At 34.1% G+C, this 14940-nt stretch overlaps 1 protein-coding gene across 7 annotated transcripts in view; it reads right to left on the bottom strand.

Annotated features, from left to right (window-relative positions):
• Positions 1 to 14940, bottom strand: part of Mef2 (myocyte enhancer factor 2) — a 153428-nt gene that overhangs the window by 90946 nt on the left and 47542 nt on the right. The window contains exon 1 of one of the 7 annotated variants that reach the window (XM_074143395.1): positions 13099 to 13514. The exons of the other annotated variants lie outside the window; for them this stretch is intronic. The gene's annotated coding sequence lies outside the window, so the exon portion shown is untranslated. Of the gene's footprint in view, positions 1 to 13098; positions 13515 to 14940 lie in introns of those variants that run through there. 7 annotated transcript variants of the gene reach the window in all.

Genomic DNA, 14940 nt, shown 5'->3' on the forward strand with positions numbered 1-14940 from the left:
TTTGCTAAAGGAATCAATAGACCATGCCCCGGTCAGGCACGATCATCCACCAGTATTTAGAATTTCCTATACAAAAGATTTGTTCAAGTAGCTCACCATTTAACTTAAGATTATCTGTAACATCTATTACTCAGAATAAAGGGCATAATAAAGATAAATCAGAAGAATAATTGGGAATAGAATCAAAATAAAGTTTCTATTTATTTATGGAGTTGTAATATACAATCATAATTTGTTCCAGTAGCTCACCATTTAACTCAAAATTGTCTGTAACATCTATTACTCAGAATAAAGGGCATAATAAAGATAAACCAAAAGAATAATTGGGAATAGAATCAAAATAAAGTTTCTATTTATTTATGGAGTTGTAATATACAATCATAATTTGTTCCAGTAGCTCACCATTTAACTCAAAATTGTCTGTAACATCTATTACTCAGAATAAAGGGCATAATAAAGATAAACCAGAAGAATAATTGGGAATAGAATCAAAATAAAGTTTCTATTTATTTATGGAGTTGTAATATACAATCATAATTTGTTCCAGTAGCTCACCATTTAACTCAAAATTGTCTGTAACATCTATTACTCAGAATAAAGGGCATAATAAAGATAAACCAAAAGAATAATTGGGAATAGAATCAAAATAAAGTTTCTATTTATTTATGGAGTTGTAATATACAATCATAATTTGTTCCAGTAGCTCACCATTTAACTCAAAATTGTCTGTAACATCTATTACTCAGAATAAAGGGCATAATAAAGATAAACCAGAAGAATAATTGGGAATAGAATCAAAATAAAGTTTCTATTTATTTATGGAGTTGTAATATACATTTTATCATAATTTTAACGAAAAATTATTAAGAATAAACTGTCCAGCTTAAGGGTCTTAGACATCTAATAGATTCTAAAAAATATTAATGAAAAGTTAATGCAGTAAAATTACTTAAATGATAGCAATTGTTATAATAATTCCATTAAGCACATGCTTTTTCGAATGTTTCTAAATGGCTGAAATTACGTGCGGAAGAATGAATGAAATGTACGGTACTAGCTGATTTGTGTGCCTATTCGTTTAATCAACCTTTATACTTAACTTTTAAAACTGATAATTTTTTGTTAAAGAGTTTAAGTCTCTCTGGCATACTGGCTATCTTGAATTTTAGGTGATTAGAAGGACCTCTTGGGAGATAGTCGGCTATTAGCAAGGAACGTACGTAGCCCAAGTAGTGAAAATCTGGCAATCGTTCCAAAAAGACGAGCCCCCCTACGGCCCTTGTCAGCTTTTTGGGATGGCAATATAAAATTATTAAGGGCCAGCATAATAAGTTCATCCCAACTAGCCTCTGCAGATTAAGACAACCGGGTTTATCCTACTACAACTTCAAAGGGGGTCGTCACCAACAAAAGTTTTTTTTTTTTCTTTCACAGTGTAAGAGGGATTAACCAAAAGCCTTAGTGCAGGCTGTTGGGGCGGGTGTTGGTGTAGTGGTCAAGAGCGTGGCTTTGGGTGCGGGAGATCGCCAGTTCGAATCCCGTGGTGTATGGCTACTTTTTATTTGTTAGAAAAAAAATTGTTTACAGTAAAGTATGAGCTTCCGACCCCCGTCCACTGCACCTAATTGGCAGTTGGGCATTAAACCCAGCCTGAAAAGAACTAAGAGTAGACTATTAAAAAGAAATGAAAAATGTTATGGTTTGCTGGCATCGTAATCGCTGGCAAGAGATCACTGGCTCGTTCAGACCAACAGGTCTAAACCTGTTTGCTTGGGAATCTCACAAAGAGCAAAATTTACTCAGTATATTTTAATAAAATTGGGATACATTAACAACATGTAAACTTTATTTTGTATGGTAGGTTTTGGGTGGGGATGGGTTGACCTCTCAAATGCCTTTTTATGGAAACGGACGTAATATTAGTTTCAAAAATTGATGATAATAATAATAATAGTAATGATAATAATAATAACAATAATTATAGAAGGGAAGGGATTAGCTATGAGGTTAGCATACTGGACTCCCACGCGGAGGTCCTGGGTTCGAATCCAGCTGCTGACCCTTAGATTTTCTCTTCCTAGGAGCTTCTTACAGCTCACCGTCCGGTGATGGACAGTGATGACTGTAACGAGGGAACACTGTCCGGAGGCCGGCAGTGCACTGAAGCCCGGAGCTTGCGCCAATAACCTTAGATGTTGACGCGCCTTAAATCATAAAAAAAAAATAATAATGAAAAATAATAACAATAATAATAATAAATTGGTCTATCTATATGTAACTCTACCGTAACTCGAAAACCAAAAATTGCTTAATGCTCAAGTTTGCTATTTCGATTAGGTGCAACCTAATGGTTGCGACAATATGTTAAAAACAAAAAATTTGATTACTTGAGGTAAAAAAAAAAATGGTTTAGCTAAGTCTCCCTATAAAGAGCCTAGTACTATTTATTATTATTATTATTATTATTATTATACAGGCTTGCCACCTATATAAATAATAATCAAATTTGTAACCAAATTTCCGCAGTTGAATAAAATTGGCTGCCCGTAAGTGTCACTTAATAAAAAACATTTTTTTAAAAAATATTTTGAGATTTTATCAAAAACAACACTGACGAATGAATATCTTAGGAAAAAAATCGATTAAAGGGTAATTTTACGAGAAGGTTAAATTATAGGTTAGGTTGATTAGATTTAATTGTATTTTTTTAAATGCATTTTTAAATGCATTTTTAAATGCTCTCATTTAACTTCGCATATACGTTGCATACTCAGAGATTTATAACTTTTTGATTATTTTTTTTTAATCATTTTTCTAAAAATTCTCAGAGAGGTGTTTGGGTAAGCTAGCCTATAAGGTTACACTTGTCGTGTACTGTTACAAACTGTAAAAATTTTAAGAATCAAATAGGGCTAAAATGAAGTTGTTGAGCTAAAACCTTGATGACGTAGTAGTAAGAAAAAGACATGTGAGTGTTCACAGAAAAAAGGGCAACATTAAGAACAATTACAATTTTACTTTGTTCCTATTTTAAAATATAAAAATGTAAATTTAATTAAAATTGAAATTTACCATATTTGAAAATTTTGCCTACCTATTTACGAGCTAACATACAGCACGCGTCCAAAGTAGATTTAATATGTTACGAGAATTTGGGCCAGTTCGATTTCCTGTCACATGTTTGGGGGTTAGTTTGGATTTTGAAACCCTCGCCTGGAATGTGGCGAGACCTTATGACCTCTTGGTTTTAAACACCTTCCTAACACAGCTAGTACATTAAGGGGTTCTCGTTAACCTTTCTATAGGATTTAGGTCAAATATGCTCTCGTAATTATTCATCTCAGAAAATATAGTTACCCATTTATTCACTTTCTAAATACAAATTTGAATTACGTGAAATTTATAAGTTAAATTGTATGTGTGTAACAAAATAATAAAAAGACTCAAAATATAGAAAATTGATTTCCAACAAAATGTAGGTCACATTTTTTTTTTGTATTTTGTAGCAATATCAACAAAAAACACATAGTAGTGATTCTATAAAGAAATACTGAAAAAATTAAATTTTAATGGATCTAATGCACTTAAATTTCAGTAAATTATAATGCTCTTGATTCTTAATCTACAATGTTTTTAAGCAATCATTAATCAATCGCGATATGACTGATAGATAAGGCTTTTTGTAGAACGAATCCCACTTGGCAATGGTTCTATCAAACGCAGATTTTAGTAAATTTATCGCTCTTAAAGTTTTGTTCTATAGTGTTTTTGACTAATAATTAATAACCAGATATTAGATTAATTTAATTTTCTACTAACACACCTTTGTGTTCAGCAATATCTCAGTTAACCTACTCACAGTAGATTAAAAAAAACTCAAAAAAACACCTAGCAATTGAGCACTTATCTTGGTAATTCAGCAAGGCTTTTTAAAAATTATTTAGATATAATATAGGCCCTGAAATGATTAATTGTTGTAAAAGCGCACTTTAGAGAGATAAACTGCGCTTCAGTAAAGCGCTGCAGGATGATGTATTCTGGCCCAAAACCTTGAGGTCAAATAGCGACAACAATATATATGTTAAACTAGAGATAATATCTAGAGATAATATCTAGTGTTAACTGTACCTAATCTAGGAACAACAATATCTAAACTAGCACCAACAGTATCCAAACTAGCGCCAACAGTATCTAAACTAGTACCAACAGTATCTAAACTAGCACCAACAGTATCTAATCTAGCACCAACAGTATCCAAACTAGCGCCAACAGTATCAAAACTAGTGCCAACAGTATCTAATCTAGCGACAATATCTAAAGTATCGTCAACACTATCCAAACTAGCACGAACGGTATCTAAGAGAGAAATACCAAGTTTAAGCTTTCTGCGAATCTGATTGTGAATAACTCACACAACTTTCTCTAAGACTATAATGACTTTTTTTGTTCGCCTATAACGCTTGCAGTAAGTGACCTTTCAGCCATTTACAGCCCTATACAGTCTTGTCAGATAAATTTCTTCGTCTCCTTCTCATGTGAAAGATTTCCGTCAAACAGCTGAAGTCATAGAATAAGATACACTCCTGCCACCGACTGTCGATTTAATGAGGACATGTAGATGAGTCTGTGACTACTATTTTTAATTAGTTGCCCCTGCAGTTCATAGTGGCCCATAATCACTCAAAACATAGCGACCCCAACCAGCGCAATTAAGTACTAATTCCAGTCTTTTTTCCTTTCTCAAGCAGTGATTTCCACCTTTTTCCAGCATAATTTCCTACATAGCGCCATCAGTATCTAATTTAGCGACAATAGCTAAACTAGCGCCAACAGTATCTAATCTAGGAACAACAATATCTAAACTAGCGCCAACAGTCTCCAAACTAGCGCCAACAGTATCTAATCTAGCGACAACAGTATCTAATCTAGCTCGAACGGTATCCAAACTAGCGCCAACAGTATCCAAACTAGCGCCAACAGTATCTAATCTAGCGACAACAGTATCTAAACTAGCGCCAATAGTATTTAATCTAGCACGAACAGTATCTAAACTAGCGCCAACAGTATCTAAACTAGCGCCAACAGTATCTAATCTAGCACGAACAGTATCCAAACTAGCGCCAACAGTATCTAATCTAGCACGAACAGTATCCAAACTAGCACCTGCAGTATCTAAACTAGCGCCAACAGTATCCAAACTAGCTCCAACGGTATCTAAGAGTGAAATACTAAGAGTTTAAGCTTTCTGCGAATCTGATCGTGAATAACTCACACGACTTTCTCTAGCCTCCTATGACTTCTTCTTTTTTTCGCCCATAACGAACCTTCTCCATGTTTTCCTTCATCTTGGCATTCACTATCTTTGTTACAATTTTTATTTCATAAGACAAATCTGGTTGTAGCTTTGAAAAACCCTGCCTTGGCTAGGCGATCTACTTGCTCATTCCCGATTAATCTGTACTGCCCTCGTATCTATTGCATGGTTATTTTCTCTCCATCTTGCGTTAATTTGTAGATTAACCTTTTAGATTCTATATCCAAATTTAGTCCCCTACTGTTTGACCAATATTCTAAAAACATTGAATTTGACGGCGATTAGTTATGCTTAAACAGTAGGCCAGATCTGCCATAAATTAAACTTCAGATACCTAAATGTGTTAAGTATTTTGGCCAAACTTTTCTGCATTAAATTCAAATTGCCTCTTTTTAAGTTATTCTATCGATACAAAATAATCTAAATTTATATTTTCAGTGATAAACTCAATGAAGAAAATTTGATTCTATATTTCCATTTATACGACTCAAGTAACAATAAAAAAGCTTTTACGTGTTTAAGATAATCATTGGAACCAATTTTGACAAATAGCTTATTGTAGCATTTTCTGTGTTGGCAAAAGCGAAATATTAAATTTCAACTTTATGCAATTTTTCTGTTACACACAGGGTACAACCACCCACAGAAAGGGATATATCGCTGAAAACGTAGTATTTCCAAAAGAATATTTTCAGTTTGAAAATTTTGTCGCGAACACTGCATTGCTTTATTAATAAAAAAAAAGCATAAAGTATATTTGAAAATGTATCCGCGTGAATATATTATTTACTTTGGTTGATTACACTGGGAGCTGTATTTGTATTGGCTCGTGGGTCTATATTTAGAGCTAGGTATTCGGCCAAGCTTCGTCACATCTTATTGCGTAGGAAACTAACATGGCCGTCTCTGTATTACACTAGATACTTCACATATAATACTTATGTATTTCATCGGAACATTAGATTCTAATAGTTTTGCTAGCAAAAATACTACGCAAATATGAGACTCTAAGGCAATAAATGACAAGTAACAACTTAAGATAGTAAAATATAGTTTTGCAACAGTTGAGCTATCGTAAAACTTGGCTACAAAAGGTGAAAAATCAAGCCCTGTATCTATTTGTTGCTTTATAGGCGGCTACACGATATAGAGTAACTTCTTATTCTTGTAATTCATCTTGATTCGTAATTGGTGCGAGCGAAAATTGATGAAACCAGTTTACGATTCAGAGTGCGTAGTTACAACTTACTTTCATTAAAAATGAATTGGAACAGTTAATACTGTTCAAAAGACAGGTTCAAGGTTCAAAAAAGCATTTGACAGCTTATAAAAATTGGTACTTGGTTAACCAAATTTTTTCAAATTTAAGATTTTAGTACCATTTCCTGATTTCTATTAACATTATACAAATTACTTAGTTCATTATTTTTGGTGACTGAATCATAGTTTCAATAGGATGAAAAATTATTGCCAGTTTCAGTCATTTTTATTATGCCGAGCTTTCGACCTAGGGTGACTAGGTCATCTTCAGGGCTAATTTACAATATACTGTTTTGCATCATTAGAGGGTTGGTGTGTCTTCTGTCTTGTCTGTTCATGGACTTCGTTGGTAATAATAATATTTAGGTTGTCTTTAAGCAATTGTTTTTTCTTTATTTGTTGTGGTTTGATATGCATTACGTTTTCCATGTTCAGTCCATGAACAGACAAGACAGAAGACACACCAGCCCTCTAATGATGAAAAACAGTATATTGTAAATTAGCCCTGAAGATGACCTAGTCCCTAGGTTGAAAGCTCGGCATAATAAAGTTTATAAGACAATGTAATTGATGCTTGCAAAATAACTACAAATAATAAAAGCTCCAATGATGTTTCTACAAAAGAACCAAAATCTTACCGACGCTACGTTCTTTGGTGGTGCTTTTTAACTGGAATGAATAACTGCGCAACATATTTTTCTTTGCATATTTCTAACTCTTGAATTGGAATAAGTAAATTTCTACCATCCGATTCTTTAAATTTAATGTAACAACTTTTTCTAGGGAAATCTACTGTATGCCATTTCTTGAAAATGGTAAGGTGTTTTTTCTAAGCTGCCATTTCTATAAATTACACAGTCTGTATAGTATTAAAATAGGAATGAAGCTTCTAACCAAAATTCACAATTAATCTTTTTTATTAATTTTTTTAATTTTACTTCAAAATGGTTTCAAAGTTTTACTTTAAACCTTCAAGAGTATTGCCAAACGTATAAAATTTATATCTTTTAATCATAACTTCCCTCGAATTAAATTTCTTTTAGCGGCCATTTATTGGAGAAATAAACTTGAAACGCTACACAAAATTGTTGGTTTAGTTAGTTTAGTAAGTTCAAATTACCTGTATCCAAGGTGATTAACAAGGGACAAATTCTTTAGTAATGGGTGTTTTCCTTTTAAAGACCCAAAATTTTGCTTTAAAGCAACAATGAAGCAAAAAAAAAAATGGAAAGACACTAACCGAAAACAAAGCAATGGGGAGATACTTGCACTAGCGTACCCTTTAGGCTCCAAAAACAAATCTTACTTAAAATCTATCGAAACAAGAAAACATCGCTTTAATTAGTCTTTAATAACTACCTAAATTTCATCGCACAAAAGCAAATTGATTTTTTTTAAAAAAGTTGAAATAAATTTTAATTAAGGGTTCTACGAATAAACGAAGTCTCCAAGAATTAAGGCGCCACGGTAGTCGAGCGGGTTAAGAGGCGAGACCTGTGAAGCTAATATGCATTGTGGTACGATTCCTCGATCTCTAGGCCTTGGATTTTATTTAATAGTTAAATGAGAAATAGTAAAGTACGTTTGCTGGTCGCCTCCGTCCACAACACCTAGTAAATTGTAGTTGGGACGTTAAGACCCGCCTGAAAAAAGTAGGTAATTACTTAACTTTAGAAAAAATAGGCAATTACTTTACATTATTCAAGAATTATTTAAAAAGGCTACCGCTTTTGCAGTCTCTTGCACTTGCGCAGTTGTACATTACTAGAGCTTACGATAGTTCTGAGGGCCAAAGGCTACTCTTTCGGCCATTTCCGAAAGTTGTCGGAGTGATGTGAAGTGCTTTTCTAAATCACATTCATTTTGCGTTTATTCAATTTTAATATCACGATATACATTCAGAAAGTTGTTCAACTACCTAGTTGACTAGCATATCTCTACTTATGGTACTACTACGAGGGTCGTTTGAAAAGTCCGTGCAAAGTCAGAGAGATAGCACCACTGGCGCGTATCGAGGTTATGTTTAGTTAGTAGCATCTCTTGGAAGAACACACACCAAGTTTCAGCCAGATCGGTCTATTTCTTTGTGTTTGGCATTCGTTTGAATCGAGGAAGTCGAGTAATTTTCAAAAAATGGACGAAAAAGAATTTCGTGTGTTGATTAAACACTACTTTATGAAAGGCAAAACGCCTCAGGAGACTAAAGAGAAGCTTGATAAACATTATGGTGACTCTGCACCTTCGATAAGAACAGTTTATAAGTGGTTTCAAAATTTTCGAAGTGGCCATAGGGGCACAAGTGACGCTGAACGTTCTGGACGCCCTGTTCAGGTTACTACTCCAGAAATCATTGATAAAATCCATGATATGGTGATGGATGACAGAAGAGTGAAGGTGCGTGAGATTGCTAGTGCTGTGGGCATCTCGAATGAACGGGTACATAATATTTTGCATCAACATTTGGACATGACAAAGCTATCCGCAAGATGGGTGCCGCGATTGCTCACGCTTGAACAAAAACGAAATCGTGTGAAGTGTTGCAAGGACGGTTGGCAGCTGTTCCAGAAGAATCCGCAGGACTTTAAGCGTCGTTTCGTCACTGTGGATGAAACATGGATACATCACTACACTCCTGAGACCAAAGAACAATCTAAACAATGGGTTACCAAGGGGGAATCTGCGCCAAAAAAAGCGAAGACCGTTCCTTCGGCCGGAAAGATTATGGCGACTGTCTTTTGGGATTCGCAAGGAATAATCCTAATCGACTATCTGGAAAAGAGTAAAACTATTACAGGTGCATATTATTCATCGTTATTGGACCGTTTGAAAACCGAGCTGCAAGAAAAACGCCCACGATTGGCCCACAAAAAAGTCCTTTTCCATCACGACAACGCACCAGCTCACACCTCAGCAGTTGTGGTCGCAAAATTAATGGAAATAGGGTTCCAACTCGTTTCACATCCCTCCTATTCTCCAGACTTGGCTCCCTCGGACTACTATTTGTTCCCCAATATGAAGAAATGGCTGGCGGGAAAAAGATTTTATTCAAACGAGGAGGTGATTGCAGAAACGAATGGCTATTTTTCAGACTTGGACAAATCCTATTAGTCGGAAGGGATCAACAAACTAGAGCAGCGTTGGACGAAGTGTATAAGCCTAAAAGGAGACTATGTTGAAAAATAAAAAAGGTTTACCCCAAAAAATTAAGTAGTTTTTATTTTTGCACGGACTTTTCAAACGACCCTCGTAAAATACAAAAAAAATTAACCCAAAAATGTTAATGAACTTTACTAAAAGATCTCTTAAACCACTTATAAGGAGGTTTGACGGGAAATAGGCACGTCATTTCAAAAAAAAAAAAAAAAATAATAGTTTTTAAAATTTCCTGTGTTTCTGTCGTGAAATTGAAAACTGTTTTTCTTAGATTTCTCTGCTGAATAACATATTTTACAAGAAGTTTTTCTAAATTAAGATAACTCCTTAAAAATGTTCTCATAATTTGCATTTTACAACCATGATACAGATAAATTAATTCTGAGTTTATTAGAAGTTTTTAAAATTTATTCCCGGCTACAGCTTAACCAGATAAAATAACCACGCTACACTACTAGCCGTGTTCATTTGGATGGAGTCTGACTTTAAAATTTGGCAGAACTATTGAATTCAGCGAAATGAATTTATTACAAATTTCGTTCAAAAATTAATAAAATACAAATAAGATTTTAAGGACATGACTTACAGTTGTGGAGACTATGCGACTGACTGTCAGAAAGCCCAAAGATACAAGATAAGCCAAGAGTAAGCTACAAAAGACCTGATGATGGTAACAATGCGGTAAGGTCTATGTGATATTGTCTACAGAGTTCTAGTGGCAGGTTAAATGTCAAAAGAAAAAATACAATGGAGTACATCATTTACATAAGATCGCCTCATCCTTTTTCGAATTCTGTACACACACATACACAAAAAACTTGAAGCTCATAAATTTGACCAGAACGCTGCTAATTTAGAAAAGAAGCTTATGGTAAAATTACGATTAAAATTTTTCCAAAGATAGGAAACACTGAGTGAATATTTTTTTGAAATTTTTCGTATTCTAAAGCAAGGGGAGAGTATACTGAATAATAAACATTTTAGATTTTGAGCACTCACTGGAGATACCGGCTATGAGGTCCATTGAATCAAGAAAAGTGGTTTTTATAAAATGTTTTACTCTCTCATAAGCTCTCTTGCTCTGTTTAAGGCACAGAGAACTCTGTTTAAAGCAAATAGAGCTCTGTTTAAGGCACTAAACTCTCTCGCTTTGTTTAAGGCACACAGAGCTCTGTTTAAAGCACATAGAGCCCTGTTTAAGGCACTAAACTCTCTCGTTCTGTTTATGACACACAGAGCTTTGTTTAAAGCACTAAATTCTCTCGCTGTGTTTAAGGCACTAAACTCTCTCGCTTTGTTAAAGGCACACAGAGCTCTGTTTAAAGCCCATAGAGCTCTGTTTAAGGCACTAAACTCTCTCGCTCTGTTTATGGCACACAGAGCTCTGTTTAAAGCACTAAATTCTCTCGCTCTGTTTAAGGCACTAAACTCTCTCGCTCTGTTTATGGCACACAGAGCTCTGTTTAAAGCACTAAATTCTCTCGCTCTGTTTAAGGCACTAAACTCTCTCGCTTTGTTAAAGGCACACAGAGCTCTGTTTAAAGCACATAGTGCTCTGTTTAAAGCACTTAGAGCCCTGTTTAAGGCACTAAACTCTCTCGATCTGTTTATGGCACACAGAGCTCTGTTTAAAGTCCATAGAGCTCTGTTTAAAGCACTTAGAGCCCTGTTTAAGGCACTAAACTCTCTCGTTCTGTTTATGACACACAGAGCTTTGTTTAAAGCACTAAATTCTCTCGCTCTGTTTATGGCACACAGAGCTCTGTTTAAAGCACTAAATTCTCTCGCTCTGTTTAAGGCACTAAACTCTCTCGCTCTGTTAAAGGCACACAGAGCTCTGTTTAAAGCCCATAGAGCTCTGTTTAAGGCACTAAACTCTTCGTTCTGTTTATGACACACAGAGCTCTGTTTAATGCACTAAACTCTCTCGATTTGTTAAAGGCACACAGAGCTCTGTTTAAAGCACTAAATTCTCTCGCTCTGTTTAAGGCACTAAACTCTCTCGCTCTGTTAAAGGCACACAGAGCTCTGTTTAAAGCACATAGAGCTCTGTTTAAAGCACATAGAGCCCTGTTTAAGGCACTAAACTCTCTCGCTCTGTTTAAGGCACACAGAGCTCTGTTTAAAGCACATAGAGCCCTGTTTAAGGCACTAAACTCTCTCGCTCTGTTTAAGGCACACAGAGCTCTGTTTAAAGCACATAGAGCTCTGTTTAAAGCACATAGAGCCCTGTTTAAGGCACACAGAGCTCTATTTATAATTAATACAGATAAACAATATTCGTTATGTAATTCTAATAAATTAAAAAAACGTTATATATTTGTTTTTTTGAATACCTATTTTAAACAATTTATGGTAACAGCTTTTAGGTAAATATAATAAAGAAATTTTAGTTTTTTAAAATCCCGTATTTATTATTATTTAAAAAAAACGTGATTAAGTTAAGATTTCTTTTTTTTTTGTTCATAGCTAAGTAATTCCTTCAGTAGCCATATTTTTCAATTTTGTTAAAATACTTTTAAGTATTTTTGTTGAATTGAAACTTTTGTCTATTTCAAATTTATTTTTAATACATTTTCAAGTCTATTAGTCTGTTTATTTAGTAATTTAAACTAAACTATTCTGTAATTATTATTGTCTTCATAAAGCCGAAGAAAAAACTCTCGCTTTGAGTTTGTCTGTATGTACCGTAAAAAAACGAAGTTTAAAGATGACACTTATTATACAGGTATTATAACCTTACAATATAACAGAATAGTACGTTAGAAGAGTGATCAACACCAATCTGTTTTTAAATGAAATTTCCTAATAAAATTTTTCCAGCTCAAACATAACAGACCTGTGACTCCCTGTGACACTGCCAAGCGTTCACTTTTCTTGTAAAATAATTTTTAAAAAACTACGAGGGCTAAATATTTTTAAACCTTAAAGAGAATATAGGCCAGGTATTTATCCAAAATCTTGTAAGAAATTCTTACAAATTTTGACCAAAAAACAAAAAAAAAATTGCATTTCCGTTCTAACTAAATTGCCATAAAATTTTTAAATTCTATGCACTAAGTTGACATTTTAAAGGGGAAACCTAACCTCTCCCTTCCCAAATAAGACTACGCTAAAATTTTACCAGAAAGTAATTAACCAAATTTAGAGCGTTTCACAGCAGTTTTTTTTTAAATTTTTTGAGATTACTTTTTTTGTTTTTTACCTCCTCGTGTTTTGGAGATTTTAAATCAGGCATTCAATTTTGAAAATTGATCATGATCACAATACTTCGTCCCTTATTTTGGCTAAGAGATGGTAAACCTTTTTTTTTTTAGTGGAATCAAACTTAATTAATAAAAATTATAAAAACAAGAAATGATAATATTTACTTGAAATTCAAGATCCATTTTTGTTTAGCGTTCTTTTGTTTTGGACGTTTGTCTGACGATTGGTTTCCCTTTTTTTGTATAAATATAAGGGAGCCTCTTCTAAATTGAAGAAAAACCACTTACAACCACTAAAAACATAACTGGCACGGTAATTTTCACTTCTTTTTTATTGGTTTTTACAACAAAAAACTTTTGTAGAATAATTATTACTATAGCTATTAGAAAAGTCGGACTGTGAACTTGCCTAGCTGAACGCGAGTATAGATCTACGCTATGTAATAGAACGGGAGGTTTATTTCAAGAAAAGATTCCGTGGGTACTTTTTTAGATTAGAAGATTTATATTTGTATAAGCGACGACTTCAACTCTGTTTTAGACCTGAGAAGTTTAAGTTTAGACCATGTATACCCTATTCTCCCGATCTATTACTAGGAGCTTGGTACAATTTTTAGATCTACAATTTTGTTAAATTAAGAACTACCTAAATAGAAAAACGCATATATATATATATATATATACATACACAAACATGTTTGTATTTTTACAATTTCTAAAATAAAATTTCCAACTCGCCTTATATACATAAAGTATATATTTATACAACTCTACTGTATTAAAAATACCCAGTTTGAGAAGAGAGTATTAACAACAATGAATACTCAACTTCAAAAACTCCTAGAAGCTACCGCGCATGCTCAAAGTCTTAAATAAATTTAGTGCTCTCATCTTTAAAGAGGAAACAAGATAGAAAATAATAATAATCTGAACTAACGTGACCATTCACTTAAATTACTATTTTCAAGGTTTTAACTTCCTTTAAATACAGAAAATGTAAGGGATGTTTGAATTTTCCACTTCGTAAAATTAAAATTAACAAAAATAAGTAATAGGAGCCATTTTTGAGGAATTTTTAAAAAAAAAAAATCCAGGAAATTAAAGCGTTAATTTCCGGCTTAAATAACTCCTTCAAAATTCTATTTTAAGCAACACATTTAACCATCTTAAGATGATAGGCAATAGAGTTCGTCGGGCATCTTGCATTAGACGGGGTAACGTAACGGAACACCTGGCTTTTTCTGTAAATACTCATTTCAATGGAACCATCTAATAAATATATTAAGAATTAAATATTTGCAATGTGTAGGCCAAAATTTCGAATTTCAAGAACATTTTATGACAGGTAGTTCAATTATTAAATTAAGTAATGAGACTCGATTTTTTTAAAAAAAATTTTATTCAAAAAGAATTACAATTCTATATTGTCACCCCTAAAAATAACTTCCTTCTAAAGCCACACAGCGCTGGAGACGTTTCTTCCACTCCTCATAGCAGTGCTCGAACTCCGATACTGGAATATAGCCTTCAGCTGGTCGGGTTACAGCCGTTTGAATGTTTTCGACTGTCCCAAAATGAGTTCCCTTGTGGGTGATTTTTCAACTTCGGGAAGAGAAAAAAAGTCACAAGGTGAATAAGGAGGCTGAGGAGCCTCAGGAATGTTTTTACTGGCCAAAAAAACTCGTTTATTGAAATTGCTGTGTGACAAGGAGCATTATCGTGATGCAACATCCAAATTGTTCTTCATGGATTTCAATAAACGGAGTTTTTTGGCCAGTAAAAACATTCCTATGGCTCCTCCAGCCTCCTTATAGCGCCTGACTTGAGTCCTAGTGACTGTTTTTCTTTTCCCAAAGTTGAAAAATCACCTCAAGGGAACTCATTTTGGGACAGTCGAAAACATTCAAACGACTTCGCTATCCTTGCTTTTTTTTAGGCCTTGGAGAGGTTGAAGTGCGGCTACTCCATGCTCTGGCGCTTGGTTTCTGGGTCGTACTGAAACACCCA

The sequence above is a fragment of the Rhodnius prolixus genome, unplaced genomic scaffold (genome assembly GCF_049639745.1).
Source record: "Rhodnius prolixus isolate KJV_2025 unplaced genomic scaffold, Rpr scaffold_12, whole genome shotgun sequence".
In the NCBI taxonomy this organism is placed as follows: domain Eukaryota; kingdom Metazoa; phylum Arthropoda; class Insecta; order Hemiptera; family Reduviidae; genus Rhodnius; species Rhodnius prolixus.